The sequence below is a fragment of the Sphaeramia orbicularis genome, chromosome 10 (genome assembly GCF_902148855.1).
Source record: "Sphaeramia orbicularis chromosome 10, fSphaOr1.1, whole genome shotgun sequence".
Taxonomy (NCBI): Eukaryota; Metazoa; Chordata; class Actinopteri; order Kurtiformes; family Apogonidae; genus Sphaeramia; species Sphaeramia orbicularis.
This window is the reverse complement of record NC_043966.1, coordinates 23,827,608-23,846,027: the sequence shown is the minus strand read 5'-3', so window position 1 is coordinate 23,846,027 and position 18,420 is coordinate 23,827,608. Positions and strand designations below refer to the sequence as shown.

At 38.4% G+C, this 18,420-nt stretch overlaps 1 protein-coding gene across 1 annotated transcript in view; it reads right to left on the bottom strand.

Moving 5' to 3' along the window:
* The window catches only part of dlg3 (discs, large homolog 3 (Drosophila)), a 108,643-nt gene that overhangs the window by 64,454 nt on the left and 25,769 nt on the right, over nt 1-18,420 (bottom strand).

The following is an 18,420-nucleotide window of genomic DNA, read 5'->3' as shown; positions in this document are numbered from 1 at the left end:
AATATTTTGTTGGTCCCACTTGAGATCACATTGGTCTGTATGTGGACCCTGAACTAAAATGGTGTTTAACACTCCTCGTGTAATGTATCACGTTGAATATCCTCCATGTTTGTGTTTGCTTCATGCAAATTTTTTGCCTGCATCCATGATATGAGAAAGAACGTAAAGTAAACATACTTATATAATGTATTTCTTGCAACATGTATAAATGAGAGATGTTTTGCTCTTTTCTATTGAGCCAAAAAAATGTCGATTTATTCAGTTTTATGGATGATTCATGATTTCAATTGATTTTTAGAGTCTATATGAACTCAGGATAAACCATGGTTAAAAGGAGTTTTCTTGATCAAAACTACACAACGTATACACACATAATAATAACAGCAATATCAAAGTAACATTTGCAAGAGTGACTTATTTGTTGACCATTCACTAAATAATGCACCATCAGTAAGCATTATTAGTTTTATTATGAATAGTAATAGTAATCATAATACTAAAACATATAACCCTGAACTGTAGGATTAATTACATAATTTAACAGAATAATGTTAATAGTCTTGAAACTTCACTATTTTTGATGCACTACTCTAACATCTCGACCTGGAAATGGATAAGATCAAATTGTCTACTTTCCACATTATGTAGGAACCCTGCAGACTGCAATAATGAGAGGATGAACACATCAGAACACAAGACATTCCAGAGGATCAAGCTGCAGACCTGCTTTCTGAACACGATGCAAAGGTACAGAAACAACAGAGCAGCTGAGTGGAGGCTTTTAAAGGAAGTGTAGGAGGAGGACGCTTAGGTCACAGTGACAGATCTTCACATCCTATAAAAGGTGTCTCACTTGTCAGAGAATCTCAAGCACAATGACGTCTGAACAACTGACTCGTCTTTTCTTCGGAGCTCAGTCACCACTTCCTCTCGCAACATATAAAAACAGAACTTTTGTCCGAATGCACATAAATATTGCAGCACCCCTTGTCTCGCTTGTTTCTTAGTCCATTTCCCATAATTCACAATCCTCTCTTTCCTCCCTAAATTCTCAAGGGTCAGGAACTGTTTTTAGGTAAAGGTGTGTGTCAGGTGGGTGTGTGTGAAAAGCAGACACAAAAAGGTGAACTCAAGGAAGAGGGATTGTTAGCAAGCGACTGAAATTCAGTTATGTGCATTGAATACAGATAACATAAGAAGAACATTATGTTGGCATATGAATTCTAGATTTTGTGGTAGTTTGGAAAGCTGGATACAGTGAAAAATCAGTTTCTACTCTTTTCAAATTTAGAATTGAGAAATGACACAAAGGCTGAGCTACACTTCTACTGAACCTTATAGAACAAAAATACTTTTCTCTCACATTTTTATCAAAACATACAAACCTTTGGCGCTTTTCTGTTGCTATGACATAACATAGCAACCAAAATGTTGACTTTACAAATGTATCATTTTAAAATAATTTCCAGTTCATTTTAATATTACTGATATCACAACTTTTACATATAGAGTCCACATGGCTACATCTTATTGCCTGATATTTTCATTCTTCATAATGAAAATAGTGTTCATAAAAGAAAAAAAGTAGTACATTTCACTTAAAGGGGTCATATTTTGCAAAACCCAGTTTTATTAGTCTTTGGTACATTTATTTGTGTATTTGGACCCTAATAGTTCATAAAGGTTGAATTTGAACCCTCCAGGTGCTGCAAAGCTATCTTTATATTCATTTTGGCAAAAATCAAGTGGATTTCTACCACCCCTTTTAATTCCTGCTTAATTTGTTACGTCTATAACTAGTTATGTCACGACATTTGTACATATAAGGTCAAGACTTCTGACGAACATTTCTCAGAGTACGACATAATTGTTTGTCAGCAGCAGCGGTTGTAGTCCATACTGAAATAAGAAAAGCACTCGGAGAGTGCAGACCTCCGCCAAGACAGATCTGTTCCCCCCCGCCCCATCACCACCAAAATTTAATCATTTCTTCTTTGTGCCAGTATCAACATTCCCTGAAAATTTCATGAAAATCCATCCAAAACTTTTTGAGTTATCTTGCTAACAAACAAACAAACAAACGCGCAAACACGCAAAGTGATCACAATACCTCCTGGCGGAGGTAAATATGTCCAAACTCTGAGCTGATTACCTAAAATTTTCAGTTGTTGGTTGTACTAACGAACACAAGTAGCTGAACGGGAAAGAGCAGCACGGTCAACAACCTGGAGGGGGTGGGGCATGAAGTGGCTCATTTGCATTTAAAGGGCCAGCGCTCAAAATGATCTTTCTGGTGTCATTACTCAGAAATAGGGTTGAAGATGGACTTGTGGAGTTGAATTTAATGAAGAATTCAGACCCAAGCATAGCATTTACAGTTTATGTAGACCACAGGGAAATGTTTTAAAATGCATAATTCCATAAAAAAAAAGCAAAATATCACTCCTTTAAAGGAATAAAATGACATGTTATTTTCACAAGTTGAGGTAAAACATGTTAGAATTAGTGTCTGAAAACCACACAACAGGTAAGATAAACAGGGTAAAAATATTGTAAAAATGGTACAATATACGAATAGATAATATATTCTATTATATGGAGTGTATTAAAGCAGTCTGTTTGTTGTGTTGTCCATGCTTCTCTCTTGGCCAGGACACTCTTGGAAAATAAATTTTTAATCTCAACAAGGATTTCACCTGGATGAATAAAGGATATATATAAAAACACACTCATCTTGTTCTTGTACTTGATTTTTTTTTGTGCCAACAGGAAATGACAAATCAATATTTAAGAACTTTCTGTTACAAAAAAAATCACTACTGTCTCCTAAAAGGCAGTGAGGGTTTAAAGAAAACTGAATCACTGACTTCAGCTGTTATGCATCTCCTTTCTGAGCTCTGAGGTGAGAGATTTTACTAAAGTTAACTCAGATTAAATGGTTTTGTGTCCTAAATTTCTAAAGATTACATAAAATATTTGCGTATTCTTGATTTAAACAAACATATGTACTGAGGCTGCTAAATTTACAATGTAGTGAATGCAAAACTATAAGACATGTGAAGAACCTGCTTGTAACACACAACAATATATTGTTTAGTTTTATAAAATGCTTGCACCATAGCACAGTCAGAGCTAATCTAATAGGAGGTAATTACCCTAATTCAATCCATCTCTGTTGAATATGAAAAAAGCCTTGAGTGGGCCTTGTGTTGAAAATGAAATGTACATGTGATGTCTGGGTACAGGTATTCTTACATCTGAGATCCGATATAATCACAGGTAAAATAAGACCTTTATGTTTATTTTGTGCTTTTGTTCCAATTATAAGAAGAAAACTTCTGTTAAATTAGAGCTGGAGGATTTTTAATGAAAAAATAAATGGTGGTTAACTGGGGGGATTACACTTCCCCCAATTTCTCCTTCCACCAAAAAACCCCAGCATTTAGAGAAATTAAATTAAAGATTAAAAAATATTATTTTCTGTCCAGAGTAACAAATCAATAACTCTGGAAATAAGATATGATTTTTCATCTGGGAAATCATCTCCAGGGAGGAAACTTGGAGGATTCAAGACTTCAGACATTGGTTGGATTCAAGTACTTGAGAAATTGTCATATTCATAATAATCTTACTTTGTCTGATTACTTCTAGAAAAACAGAGGGACTATGTTTAGAGTAGTTGTAATTCCTAAATAGTCAATGCAAGATTTTTGTTAAAACCCTTGAAATAAAGCAGAAAATCCACACTATCTATCTATCTATCTATCTATCTATCTATCTATCTATCTATCTATCTATCTATCTATCTATCTATCTATCTATCTATCTATCTATCTATCTATCTATCTATCTATCTATCTATCTATCTATCATGTATATAGAGTTTATATTTACATAGAGCTTTTTTTCTTATTTTACTTTTGTCACATTATTTTATTATATCTTGTATTTAGAATTCACTAGAGACAACATCTAAACCCAAAGCATTCTGTGTTTGTGCTTTTGTACTTGGTGAATAAAGATGATACTGATTCTGATAATAAATGCATGATTATACGAAAAACGTACTGAAAAAATTGAAAGCTTAGTACAAACTGGTTCAGAAAACAACATTACAGAAAAAGAGACATCCAGAAATATCATATCAAACAGTAAAAAAGTACCAATTATTAGACTACAGAGAGAGAGAACACAAATTCAACCATGCATACAGTGGACAGTAATCTGGGATTACTACGGCTTTCCAACTATCCCACACCTGCGACTGTATCCTCATCTGCCAATGAGGCAACAACCGAAATCATCATCTTGGCACTTCTGGCAAGACAAAGCTATGACCAAATGGTAGCTCACATCACACAAAGCCACCTGTGACACGAAGACCATCTACAGCCAAAAATGTGGAGGGTAAGCGAATAGCATAGCACGGCTTTCATTTGTTCTTTCATGATGACAGTTCATGAGGCCAACTCCATAACTTGCACTTGTTTCTCTTAATCTGCTTGTAAATGTTATTTTTAATAACTGTTTATTGTCAAATGTGTTTGTTATATGTGTTTTAACTGTGTAATCTTGCAACCGTGTGTTGTATTTGCTGCTGCCTATCATGACCAGGACTCCCTAATAAAAGAGGTTCATAATCTTAATAGGATTTTTCCTGACAAAGGTTAAATTAAATAAAAATTATACATATATATATATATATATATATATATATATATATATATACACACACACACACACACATACATATATATATATATATATATATATATATATGTGTGTGTGTGTGTGTGTGTGTGTGTGTGTATATATATATACATATTAGTGCTGGGCAACAATTGAAATTCTTAATTGCAATTAATTGCGTGGATTTCTGTGATTAATCATGATTAATCGCATAGTTATATGCAGGGGGGGTATCAACACCGTGTATTGCCTTTAAGTGATATTTCAGACTCGAAGTACTCCGATGATAAAAAAAAAAAAAAAAAATTCCACATTGCAGTGCTTACAAACAACTTTGGCCTTATCAACCCCACCTTCTGAAGACATTTAAAATGAAAATGTCCATGGAAAAGACCAGTACTTTTCTCCATGTTTATGTCCCCACCAGTTTATTTCTGGTTGTGAGTGATTGACAGGAGTCCTAAGTCCACCCCAAATGCTGTCATTGGTTGACATGCATGATGACGCCGATTGGCAAACCAACTCTGATCAACATCCCCCTCTTCATGTGACCCATGGTTTACCTACGTGTATTCATAGAGCAAGAGCAACGGACTTTCAAAATAATATGTGATGTTCAGTTGTTAAAAGCAAGCAAAGGGGGCCCTCTAGTGGTCGGAATAAGTTGCACTAACGTATGTTTTGTACTTCTGGTGTTACCGTAGTCAGTTCGGACATAAGAAGGAACTAACAGACACGTTTCGTTCACTCTGTTTGTATGTCCCCAAAAACATTTGCCTGTGAGTATTTTATGTTCAGTTGTTGTAAGAATGAATAGTATAAAATATCTATGATGTGAACCTTTGTTGCTGAATGAAAAGACATTGTAAATCTTAAATTAATCTGTAAATGCTAATCGTTAGCGTGTCTATGGATTTTCCCATTCAAGTTAGCATCGAGCTAGGGATCTTTTTCCCATTCATTTAAATGTATAATGCCATCTAAATGTACTCAGGCAATGAACATAACTGAGACATATTTTGTATGTATGTTGCAGTTTTACAGTGAGTCTCAAGTAAAAGATTTGGAGAGAAGTTTTCGACGATAATAAAACGACATTAACGTGAGATAAAAAAACTGTCTGCGTTATTTAATGAATGCGTTAACGTGGTAATAATGCATTAACTTGCCCAGCCCTGTGTATATATATATATATATATATATATATATATATATATATATATATATATAGGGTATTTTATAAGTATTAAGAGCCAGGAGAGATGGTTTGTGCTCCTTAAAAAAGCATATTGTGTGCTAAAGAGTCTATTTACCCAGACTCAACCTACCTTCAACTAAATAATCCTACTCTGCCTTCTTAATTTTCTTACATATGTAGTGATAACCTATAAACTGAAGCTTGATGACGGTTTCTTCTCTGGGACTAAATGAACGTCTTCTCTAAAAACATCCTGCCATCTACTCCCACTTTTCTCAATAACAGGATGACGACATAAGGCTTTCTGATCTGTTGACTTGAACTTCTCTTTTCTAGAAAAAAAAATAGAATGTTACAAATAATATATGCAAATGTACACCTCTTGCTAGACAGAGCATTTTAAAGGCAATTGTGCAATAATTATGTGTCAAGGTGGACTGTATATATGGACAGGAACGGTACCTTCAGGTGTAATGAAAATGTCAAGGATCGTGGCGTTATCTTTCACATTAGACTTCTAAAGAAAATGTATGGCTATACTGAGTGCAGCTGCATTCAGGTCACATCTTTCTCGCCTTTTTTCTAAGACAAGCTCATAGATAAATCTCTCTTGATCTGATGAGAATATTCCAGGTTTTAGATGGAGCCGTTCAAGATCACAGTGGGGGATCCGGCTCAAGACGTTTGGACATGGAGCACATGTAAATCCCAGCCGTTAACACTCTCTGGGTTGCTCTTACATGAACAGAAAATCAAATCTGTCCAAGTAAAATCTCATCAGACCGATGTAGTAACCAATGACACAGATAAATCAATATGACTAGAAAAGACACACACATGCACACAACATTTCAGATCTAGGCCTGGGGGGTATCAAGTCATAATCACCTATGGGAGTGTTTGACATGGAACGCCCACCGTGCCGGCGTGTTAAATTAAAAACTGCCACAACAATGGCTCTAGCACAGTATTTTGGACAAAATCTTGATGTTAATAAATAAAGTAAAATCCAATTAATATTTAAAGCTAATCATAGCCACAGAGCTGGAGAACACACAAAGACAGATTGGAGCCCGCAGGGGGAAGAGGCAGCTTTCTGACTGAAGCTCCCAATAGACTAAGGTCTCTACTTTTCTCAGATTTAAATTCAGACGCTCTTGTTTTAAAGAATGTTCTTATAATCCCAGCTGGAGTCATCCATAATTAACCTAGCAAGATCTTTACAAAAGCTACACAATCATTTTGTTAATAGGTGATGGAGGAGAAAAAGTGACATTATTTTGCCTTTCTTGCCTAATGACTCTCTTAGACATACATGGTGCGTTCAGGAGCCCTTCAAAATGTCAGTGATGTGGGTATAAACAGCCAGCTCGGATCATACTTTATGACTGTACCATGTTAGTGCTTCTCACCAGGTTTGGAGTTGTTATAAACACTATATGACAACAGACGTGTGTGTTGGGTGTATGTGATCACTGCTTCTTTGCTCCCTGGCTGTGTATAGGTAGTGGGGGGAGGGGTAGCATTCATATTTCCCACCCAAAGATGAGCAACGGTGACTGAGGAGAGCATGGAGGATGGGGGTGGGGGGTTGAGTGAGTGAGTGGGAGTGTTATCTTCATCCATGCCTTGCTATTGCCCGTTCATAGGAAGCCAGTGTGCACACTGGCCATTCATATGTTCATTTTAGGAGACGGAGGGACAGATGCTTGTCCACGGTGTCAGGGCTTCTCTTGCTTTCTCTCTCTGACAGCACCACCAACTGCCTCCTCTTACATAACCCCCTCCCCCTCTCCAGGCTCGCTGCCTGCCTTTATTGGCTTATTTCTCTCTTTTTCAACCTTAGCATTTTCACCCCAATGACTGCTGCTTTTGCACCCCCCACCACCGCTGATTATTTCTCTCTTCAAACTCTTTTTATTCCACTGTTCTTGTTGCATATAGATACTCCAGGAATGCCAGGTTGAATAGTTTTGTGTAGTGCACGTTCTAATGATACAGCAGTTGAGCAAAATGACACAAGGATCCTTTGAAAGGATAAGACCAGATCTGATTCTACCATCTGTGATTTATCCATTTACAGAGATATTTTGACAACATGTAACAAAGAAAGATGCCATCAGAACAGCACATAAAGCGGGTGTTAATCATATTCACGCTTAGCTGCATGTTGAATCGATATGTTAGAAATTAGCAGTAGAAGAATTTAGTAGGAACACTTCAGTAGGGATGAGAGAAAGAAATGAACACTTACATAATCACATCTGCTGTGAACTCAGAAATGTGAGAAACATAAAATAAGCCTGATTGGTTGATAATTTCACTGCAATCCAGAAAGCAAGTGTCAATCTCTTTTTGCCTCCTTAAAGCTAAACCCTCTCCTTGGCTGTAGTGGAGGTAATCTGGTAATATCAGCTGGGTTGCGGCTCATGTGGGCTCAGCTCAGGGGGATCTTTTCCACTCTGCCACTGAAATTTCAGCCTCCATTTTACCCCTGTGCTTCTTCTCACCTTCTTTCTGCCATGGCCTCATGTTTGATGCTTTAAATGCAATCAGACATTTGCAAAGGAAGTCCAAAAAAAAACGCAGTGGCTTCACTTGCCGCAAATACAAGCCTCCATAGACAGATACTCATGCACAGCAAGAACCATTCCTTGAATCTCATGCTCAGTGAGCTACCCTTCCCCCACCCAAGCTCCCTCTCATGCTCACATACATGCACCTTGCTTAATTAAAGACAGTTCTTCTACAGCTGTTCTGACCTTTTTTCAACTGTAATTTATAAATACATAAATGGAGATACAGAGACATAAAATGGAGCACATGTGAACACGTCGGTTTCATTCACACTCTACATGTTGGAGCAGGCAGCGTTCAGACACATATTACTGCTGATTCTTGTTTTATGCAAACGTACTCACTATATCAGGATTTTATTGGCAGTTGCTAAAAAATGGAGGCCTTAAACAGGAATGTATCCGGTATCAGAGATTGATTTCATCATCTTTTTCTCTGTGCTGATCTAATACACAACAGACACGATCCTACAGTTAACTGATCTCTGAAAAACATACATTTCTTACAAAGTCAGCTTATGATGTCATAGTTGTCAGCTTGTGCACTCTACTCCTCAATGGTACTTCAATAAATGAAAATGCACCATTTTTTGGCCTATGGTAGCTGCATCAGCGTAAGCCTTTGACGACATACACTAGGTGTGTTAAATCTATAAGCATTAGTCATCTGCATCCAATCCACACATGAAGATAATCTCCATGTGTATGCACTGAAACTGGATCAGTCCTGTTCTTGTCTCTTTACTTGACTGCTGCTTCCAATAGGGGGACCACAGTTAACAAGTAGGAATCTGAAGGCTTGATATGAATACTAAATATGAATTCTCTTCCATAAACGACAGCCTCAGCAGCTGATGCATGATGGTCTGTTCTACTACAGCAACAGTTCATTAGTTCCCTGCCTGGCCTGTCGGCCCCACAGGCCTGAGCTATTTAACTGAATGAGGAAGATGAGTTACCTGGTCGTACCACTCCCGGTTGGTACAGGTGCACTCGGGCCACCATCCTCCTTGCCCACTGGAGTTGTTGCCATTTACTTTGGGACCACCTTTGGACTGGCCCTTTGGGTTTGGGCCTCCAGGGCCCCCACCAGACATATTCTTGCCCTTACTTCTCCCCAAAGTGCCCCCTCCTCCTCCCATGCTTCCACCTCCCCCTGAGGCTGGAGGGGGTAAGGTCTGGCCTCCCCCATACCCAGGTGGGTATCCATAGGGCTCGGCCTGCCAGTCTCCTCCATACGACGGGGCATCCATCCTACGCAGGGCAGCCATACGGGTCACCTCATAACATTCTGGGCACTTGCAGCAGTGGTGGTGTTTGTGCATGCTGGCTGTGCTGGCTGGGTTAATGCTGAGCTGAGCGGCGTGGCACTCTGTCTCTGCTGCCTCCTCAGATCTCACACAGCACGCTGTGATCGGCTCACAGAGCACTAATGCCGACGGAAATAACACTAATCACAGGAATTTCTACAGATTTCCCCTTTTCGTCAAATCCTGTGCCTCTTCGCTTTATTCCTCTCTGATGTAAAGAAGAAAAGAAAAATTGAGAGGGATGGGAAGCAGCAACGGGGAAACAAAAATACAAAATGGGCACGTAGTCTTTGTCCTCTTGACGTAGAAGATCAAAGGAAATATTCAAAATATTGTATACGACCACACAATCAGAGACCAGCCCCGATGATAGAAATCTCCTCTTGCTTCTCTTGGTTCACAGTGATACGCATATAAATTTATATATATATATACACATATATGTATATATATATTTTTTCTTTTGTTTATATATCATATATATTTACACACACAAATACATATAAAAATATTAATATAAACAGACAAGCACAAATACAGATATGTACAGGGATAAATGTATATATATATATTTATATATATAAATATCTATATGTGTGTGTACAAATATATATATAGATATATAAACAATATGTATAAATAAATGATATCCGCAGATGAAAATCTTCCTCTGTTAATTCTTGGTATCTTCCTGTTCAGTCAAAATCTCACGTTTTTCCTCCTGCGTTGAAAATTGCTGTCTCTCTCTCTCTCTGTCTCTTTTCTCAGCCTGCAGAGAGGAGCTGAGCACTGGATCGCCTCTCAGCCAGCTTGCCCTAGATGTGGATTATTCAGAGGGATGCAAGCAAGCAAGAGGGAGATGGAGAGAGAGAGAGAGAGAGAGAGGCAGGGAAGGAGGGGGGAGAGATACGTAGCAGCATCCCTCTAGCACCTCAGTCCTGACAGCCACAGCCAATCAGTGAGCAGCGCTGCCATCAGCAGCAGCAGCACCAACAGAACTGGGAGCTTCACTAGCTGCTCTTAAAGGGGCCGCAACACTTAAAAACCTCCCTACTCCCTGCCTTAGCTGAAAAAGTATAGCTTTACACATCAATTCACAATAAAAATGGTTGATTTTTCTTTCATGGTAATACTTAACAGAAAAAAAAAAAGATTTCAGTTTCCACATTCTTTGGATCCAGATGCTCTGTCCAATAATTGTGGCTATAATCCATATTTTTCAATAGACCAATGCAGCCAAAATCCAACTTAGTGTACAGTGAGAACCTCTGTCCCTTCACATGGTCATTGGTCACTTCCACAGTCATCCCTAGTCCGGCTGCAGAGTGGGTTGCTTTCGTGGACCAGTGATTGACAACCTCAGGCTCTGTGTCACAGCACACATCTGTAAATAATCTACAATGGAGCAGGTGCAGAAAATGAAAATCCTTTTACTCCTGGGCATCACTAGACCTGCCTCTCAAAAAGATGCCTTTAAATCCTGCTGCATTACTTTACATCATTCTCCATCCCTCTTCCTTTTTTAGTGTTACTATTGGCAAGCAGCACTGCTGTTGAATTACAGTATATTATCGTGAAGTCCTGCTCATATGCAGGATTTGATCAAAATAAGCACTGTAAGAGAAAAATACATTCCTGAAGCCACATTTAACAACCATAGGGGAAATATTTTATGCTCACAATGATGACATCAACACATGTGTACGAAACCAACACAATTACACGCTTGGGCTTTAGAGTGGGTGGAGGAAGAGATTGAGAGTGAGAATGTGTGAGGAGAAAAAAGAGAGAAGCAGAGACTATGAGGCTTTCATGTATCTATGGCAGTTATATTTTCAGTAGAGGACTGTCTGTGAATCATTATGTATGCCTATGAATTTGTGGGTTGATCACAGCTCAATATAAAACATCCTGACACTGAGGGCGAAGGCTTATTTTTTTTTAGAGAAATGAGAGGGAATGTTACAGTGTCGCCATTAAAGCCCTGCATATATGCATTATTAATGAAATGTGACGGGGAATGGAGCTGGGTGTGTCTGCATGGGGAAGAGAGTATTTGTACATAGTCTGCATGTTAGAGTGCTCATACCTCATCCATGAATGCCAGTACTTTGATTATTGCATATGCACTGAATGCATATAATTTAAAGTCTATCTTTGCAACCTTGCTATTCAAACTCAGCATCATTTTAGGGTGAGGACATACTGCATTGTGTTGCAGTCCACTCAGAAAGCAGACACAGTAGGCTCAGCCACACTTAATTACCCACCACAACAGAAACTTACTTTATTATAATGATATTCTGCCATTCTAACCAAGAGATTGAGCAAGCAAGGAGGTAAATAAAGATGGAAAACCTAGTCATTTTTAAACAGAGATTAAAAACCTCTGAATGCCTCTAGTTACATTGTAGGATGCAGCCACAAACCCTGTTGAAGCCAATCAGAGCGGTGAGGCGGGGCTTCCAGGCAGCGGCTTGAAAGGACGATGTAAGCATATCGATCACAGCACACATGACCGAGCACATGTTATAACCATCCTTCCTTGCCTCCTCTAAACTGTCCATTTCCCATTTAGCATTCAGTGCAGTGAGTGGGTTTGTAGTAAAAAAAACAACAACAACAACAAAAAACATCCTATACGACACACAAAATGAGCTTCTGGCAGGCAGAACACACACTCAATAAAGGCTGGAGACATGGACAGTTAAGAACCAGCTGTCTTGAATAAACACAGATACATGGTCTGTATAGGTGGGCGTTTAGATACACACATCTGACATATGTACTGTGCAGTATGTGCTTCCTTTAAGGGAAATACACCTCTCCCTTTAAATATTACATAATGAAAAACATGTTTAAGAATTTGATACGTCTTCTTCGAACCAATCAGTTGCTTGTTTGCTGTATAAGAGGAAACAGGGAACAGAAAGAGGAATACAAGAAGTTAATATGTGGTAATTAAATTTAATTAATTTACTGATTATTTTCTTCTCTGAATACTAAAGAAATTTAATACTTTATTAAATTTCCATCACTTGCTGGTAACATGAATTCTGGCTGATAGGAAAAACTTACTATGACCAGGAAATGCAAATAGAAAGCAATTATATTACAGCATTTCAATATAAACACAATCTCTTTTTAAGAATTTTGCTAAGATTTTGTCACATGAGCAGGTAGTTTGTGTAGTTTCCAAAATGTTGTAGAACTACATTATCAGTTTATAATATATTCAGACTATTACCTATAAAACAGTATTTATCTATTAAGCATCTGGTCATAAGCAACAAAAAAGAATTTACTTTTAAGGTTTACATTAACATCTGTAGCCATTAGCAACATATTAAACAACTAAAGAACATTCTGTAAATTGTATATTAACATGGACAAGCTGATCTACTATCAGTGACAGATGAAAACCCTTTTAGTCATAATTATGTAACAATTTATTGCAAGAAACGCTGAAAAACCAATGCACAGTTGGACGGGATTAAGTTGTAATTAAATCACACCCCACTGGGTAATTTCTCTGACTCTTCCCAAATGTAATAACAGGTGCAATCCTGGAGAAAATACAATAAGAACAATTGTTTTAGTTGACTCAGAACTCACAAATGCATATGTGAGTGTACATGTGACATTTAGTAAGTGAGTACTGTGTGTGTGTGTGTGTGTGTGTGTGTGTGTGTGTGTGTGTGTGTGTGTGTGTGTGATAAAAGGGGAATATTGTAACCGGTTAAACAGCTGCCAAAGCAGTGATTTATTCTGTGAAATCAAAGTGGTGACCTTTGACCTACTGTTGACAAATGAAAAAGAAGGACCTTTGATTTTTGGCTAAAATGAGGGAATTATCTGATGCTTTTGTGAGAAGCTGCTCCTCCACATCCCACCTTGTAGCACCCCCAACTCCATCAGCTTCACATCAGCTTACACAGTCTTTATTACATAAACCCACCTGGACACCCATTCAAACACACACACACACACACACACACACACACACACACACACACACACACACATTGTGAGAATGAACATGACAACCCCCAACACACATACCATGTACTGAGCTTTTCAGTCATTTCTAGGTATTTCTTTGAGAAGCTGTGTGTGACTATTTCTTTGTCACCTGACCGGATGCAGCACCATATAAGGACTGTCGGTAGTGAGGCAGTCTTAAAGAGACATTTCCATATCAACATGTACCAAGCTGCTCTACTGTAGCCTTAACTAAGAGAGGGGGGGTGAGGAGACAAGCCTTAAAAGTGTCTCTAACCCATCATTACATTTTAAACAGACGGAAACAATCCACTTTTTTCTTAAAACCACCAGAGACATGTCACAAATCACAGGTGGATCTTCGCTGTTAATGTTGCTGCTGCTCATGAATCATAGCTTTGTAAATACAAATGTTATGAGTGAATATACAGGAAAAGCCACATGTGCATGGCAAGGGAGAGAAGACTGCATAGAAATGATGAAGCTACAGAGAAATATTCATCCTGGAATACAATGCAACATGCCAAGAAGTCATCACGATGCTCTTCCCAGAGATACAGATGCAGAAAACAAAAGCTACATGGCTAAGACTCCTATTAATAGGCCTCAGTGGCAGAGAACAGCTGCTCCACCACACACAACAAACACAGTACCTCTACTGATGGAATAATGAGAGAGAGAGAAGCATGGAGGAAAATGAAAGGAAGAAGAGGGAAGACAGGAAAAGAGGGATGCAAGATAGCATGAACAGCAAGAGTACTGTGTGTACTGTATCAAAGCTGTAAGGAACAGAAACAAAAAGAAAGAAAGAGATCAATGCAGGCAGAAGCTTATGAAACAGGCTGGGAACCCACAGACAGGTGAGAGCAGTTAATATTAATACATAAATATAATGAAGCAGGTTCATGACAGACGCCATAACTGAGGAGAAAAGCAGCTAAGGTGCCCTGTGTGTGGGCAGAAATGTGATGACTAGAGGGGGCATTACTGAAGCATGGTGCTGAACAGAAGGGGGAGTAAAAATAGAGAGAAGAAAATAGAGAGTCGGCGAGAAAACAACAAAGTGCTTGTGTCCACGAGTGCATAGGAATGCAAAATAAACTGTGTAATTACCCATTCACCTTGCTACAGAGAGCAATGCATCTGAAAACACTGTGCTTGCTGAGTGTGCATCATCACAAATTCGCTCAATGCGTGTACGGTGTAAAAGCCTCAGCAGCAAGAGAGTGAGAGAGAGGAGAAAAAAAACAGACACGAATTAAAAGAGGAATGAAAAAGACAGGATGAAAAACAGAGAAGCGAGAGGGGGAGAGAGAGATAGATAGAAAGAGAGTCAGAGCAGTCTGTAGGGATGCAGGCGGGGGAGGAATGTGGTTTCCATGGCAACCCGAGGAAGGCTGAGCTCTGGGTGTCCGTTCCAGCTCTGCACTGCACCGGCCCTCGCCTCTCAGCCGCCTTGTTCTCTCTCTCTTCAGCCTCCCCCACTATATCTTTCTCTCTACACCCCCTTCTCTCTCTTTCACTGCCTCCCTCCCTCCTTCTCTCTGCGCCTCCTCCACTCCCTCACCTCCCTCCTTCATGAGAAAGAGGGAGTCTCACACACACACACACACACATATAAACACACACACATCCCAGCTCTATAATATACTCTCACAGAGCTGTGGAGTCAACATGTACTGTCACCAAATTCTGATGCAGACATTATCATATGAGCACCTCTCCTCATGCATCCCTCTCTATTTTAGCCCTTCTAAGCCTCCTCAGTCCCGAAGCCCCCACCTCCCTACCCCTTTTCACTGGTTCTGGGCTCATCTGAAAAGCCAATGCCTGCGGCCACAGGGCTGCCATGTGCCACTAGCCGTGTTGTAATGGGGAAGGCATGTGAACACACGGCCTTTAGCAACACCGAGAAGCAACGCTAGCCTATGTGACATGTCTAAATACAAGGCATGTGTGTGTGTAGCTCATGTAAGCAGGTTGAATATATGTCAAAACCAAACATTTAAAGAATCACAAAATCACATCATTACAGGTGTATTTGAAAGCAAAATATGGATAACTGCAGTAATCTGGAAGAGAATAATGGATGTACTAAAATACTCAAGGGAAGTAATTTGACTCATTTTAGCATGAAATATCAGAATGTCCATGCAGACTATTAGCAAACTGCAGCAATTTTGCCGAGTGAAACTGATTAAAGAAATCTGTAAAAGTAAATTCCTGGGGCTGGTTTCACAGGAAATGTCTGACTAAGTCTAACTAATAACTAGACTTCAGTGTTTCTGTTTTAGAAAGCTGTTTAGTCCTCAATTACCTTGAGTAGGATTAATTTACTCTAGATATGTGTCCAGTTAGAAACTTTGTTCAAACTATAAAACAAAATTGATCATGCTATGACTTCAAACCATTCAGCTCAGCTCACTTCAGCAGGAAACTCCCATTTTCAGGAAGAATGTAAACAATCATGCAATATTTTTGAAACTGAAGTACTGTAATAATTTTTAGTCATCTAAAAATGTCACTTACAAAACATCTAGACCTATTTTTGTGGTGACTTCCAAATTCATTTTTTCTCAACATTTATTCTTTCCTAAATGATTTGTCACCATCTATTATAACGTTATCATTTGCATTTTGCATTTCAGTCAACATTAAATGTACTGATTATATGAACGTTTATAGAAGCTCAGATTAAATTCAAAAGTTATTACATAAAAACAGAGGACACTGACAAAAAAATAACTTTCTCAACAAAATCAACATCTGAAAATAAAAACAAGTGTCTACAGCCACTGCCATTTGTCAACATGGATTTTCAATGTTGTAAAGAAAGTTACCTTGACTAAATAACTGACCGTCTCCTCCAAAATGTTGTCTTCTCATTTCTCCTCCACACTATTTTTAACCACAAATTATTACCCATGTTTTCCTCCTTTTGTAGATGGTGCTAGTGGTTAGTATAACTGTTACCATGGAAACAAAATCTAAACAAGTGATACCAGGCACAACAACCCCCACCCCTCGCACGTATTGTAGCTTATTTTGGCATCAATCCAGCTGATGTCATCGTGTCTATGTGTGTACTGATGTCAGTATAGATATAGACAGCATAGACAAATTTCAGCCATTATAAGTTAAAAAAAAAGAAAAAAAAGATTTTAAAAATTCATAAAAAATTTTAACTTTAACTTACTTTTCCTGAAATGTAATCACATCTATTCTGGGTCACTGGCAATCTATAAACCCAATTTGGTTGGAATCCAACTAATAGTTTTGCTGCTGAAGTGTTAACAAACAAACAAAGAAAAAAATAAAACTAGAAAAGCACTCAAAGAGCGCAGACCTCTGCCAAAGCAGATCAGTGTCACCCCCCCCCCGATCACCACCAAAATTTAATCATTTGTTCCTTGTGCCAGTATCAACATTTCCTGAAATTTTCGTCCAAATCTGTCCATAACTTTTTGAGTTATCTTGCACACGGACAGACAGACAAACCAACGCCAGCAAAAACATAACCTCGGCGGAGGTAACTTAACGGAAAACAATACCCCTAGCCCTTCAGGTGGCGGGGTAATTAGCCTACGAGTTGGGTGGCTAACTTTGTTGTCTTAAATTAAGCAAATATTTATATATGTCAAACATAATGCATTAGATTAATCTAAGAACAATGCTGATACTGTTTTGTGACTTAGCAAAGTGTGTTCTTGTTATCAAAAGGTTCTTCGTCATCCATCATCATCCTCATTGATAACCCTTTAAGAGAAATCATGCCTTGGCTGGGATTATCAGTATGTGCTTCTATGAATGGCTGCTGCTCTTTTTGACGCTCAAAGAGGATTACTGAGGACAATTTGTGTTCAGGGTTAGAGAGACCAGGGTTGTGTCTGAATAGTGTTTTTTTTTTTTTTTTTTGTTTTTTTTTTTGCTTTGGAAGGTTCCAACTGAATGAACTGACCCGGAAGCATCTCCGTGTCAGCCATGATAAGAACTGTCCGAATTCTCTAAATGCAAAAGAAAAGGAGCTACTGTGCTTCCCTTAGTATCTCCTTTAGAATAGAATACACTGGACCATCCCTTATGGAGGAGGAGAATTCTGTCCCACAATGTCCCACGGCTGCAACATCTTACTGTTCATGAAAACAGGAGACATATTTTCCATGTTATGCATATGTATTGAACATAAAAATATCAGCATATGAGACAGATAAAAAGTAGATGAATATGGACATGACTTTTGGTGAAAAATGTGAAGTGAATGTTGAAGCAGAACCTGTGCTCAGTTTTTATTAGTTATGTTTCATTTGTTTAATTAAGCACACATACATGGCTTCATAAAACTATAAAACAGCGAACTATGAACTGGACCTTCAGAGGGAAGACAAATGCAGCCAAATCAAGCTTAAAAAAAGTAAATTTGTGAGTGAAATTATAATCAATACAAGCAGATGATATTTTAAATTCAATATTAGGTCTTATTATATGTATGGTAACAGATTTGCAGACTTAATTTGTAGCTTTAGCCCAGTCTTACGCACATACTAATTCAAAATGGATAAATGTCAGTGCAGAGGGCTGGGCATGAGTAACTGCTAGCTGATATCCCTTCATTTATTTGTAGTGAAACCCTGGAAATGAAATTTTG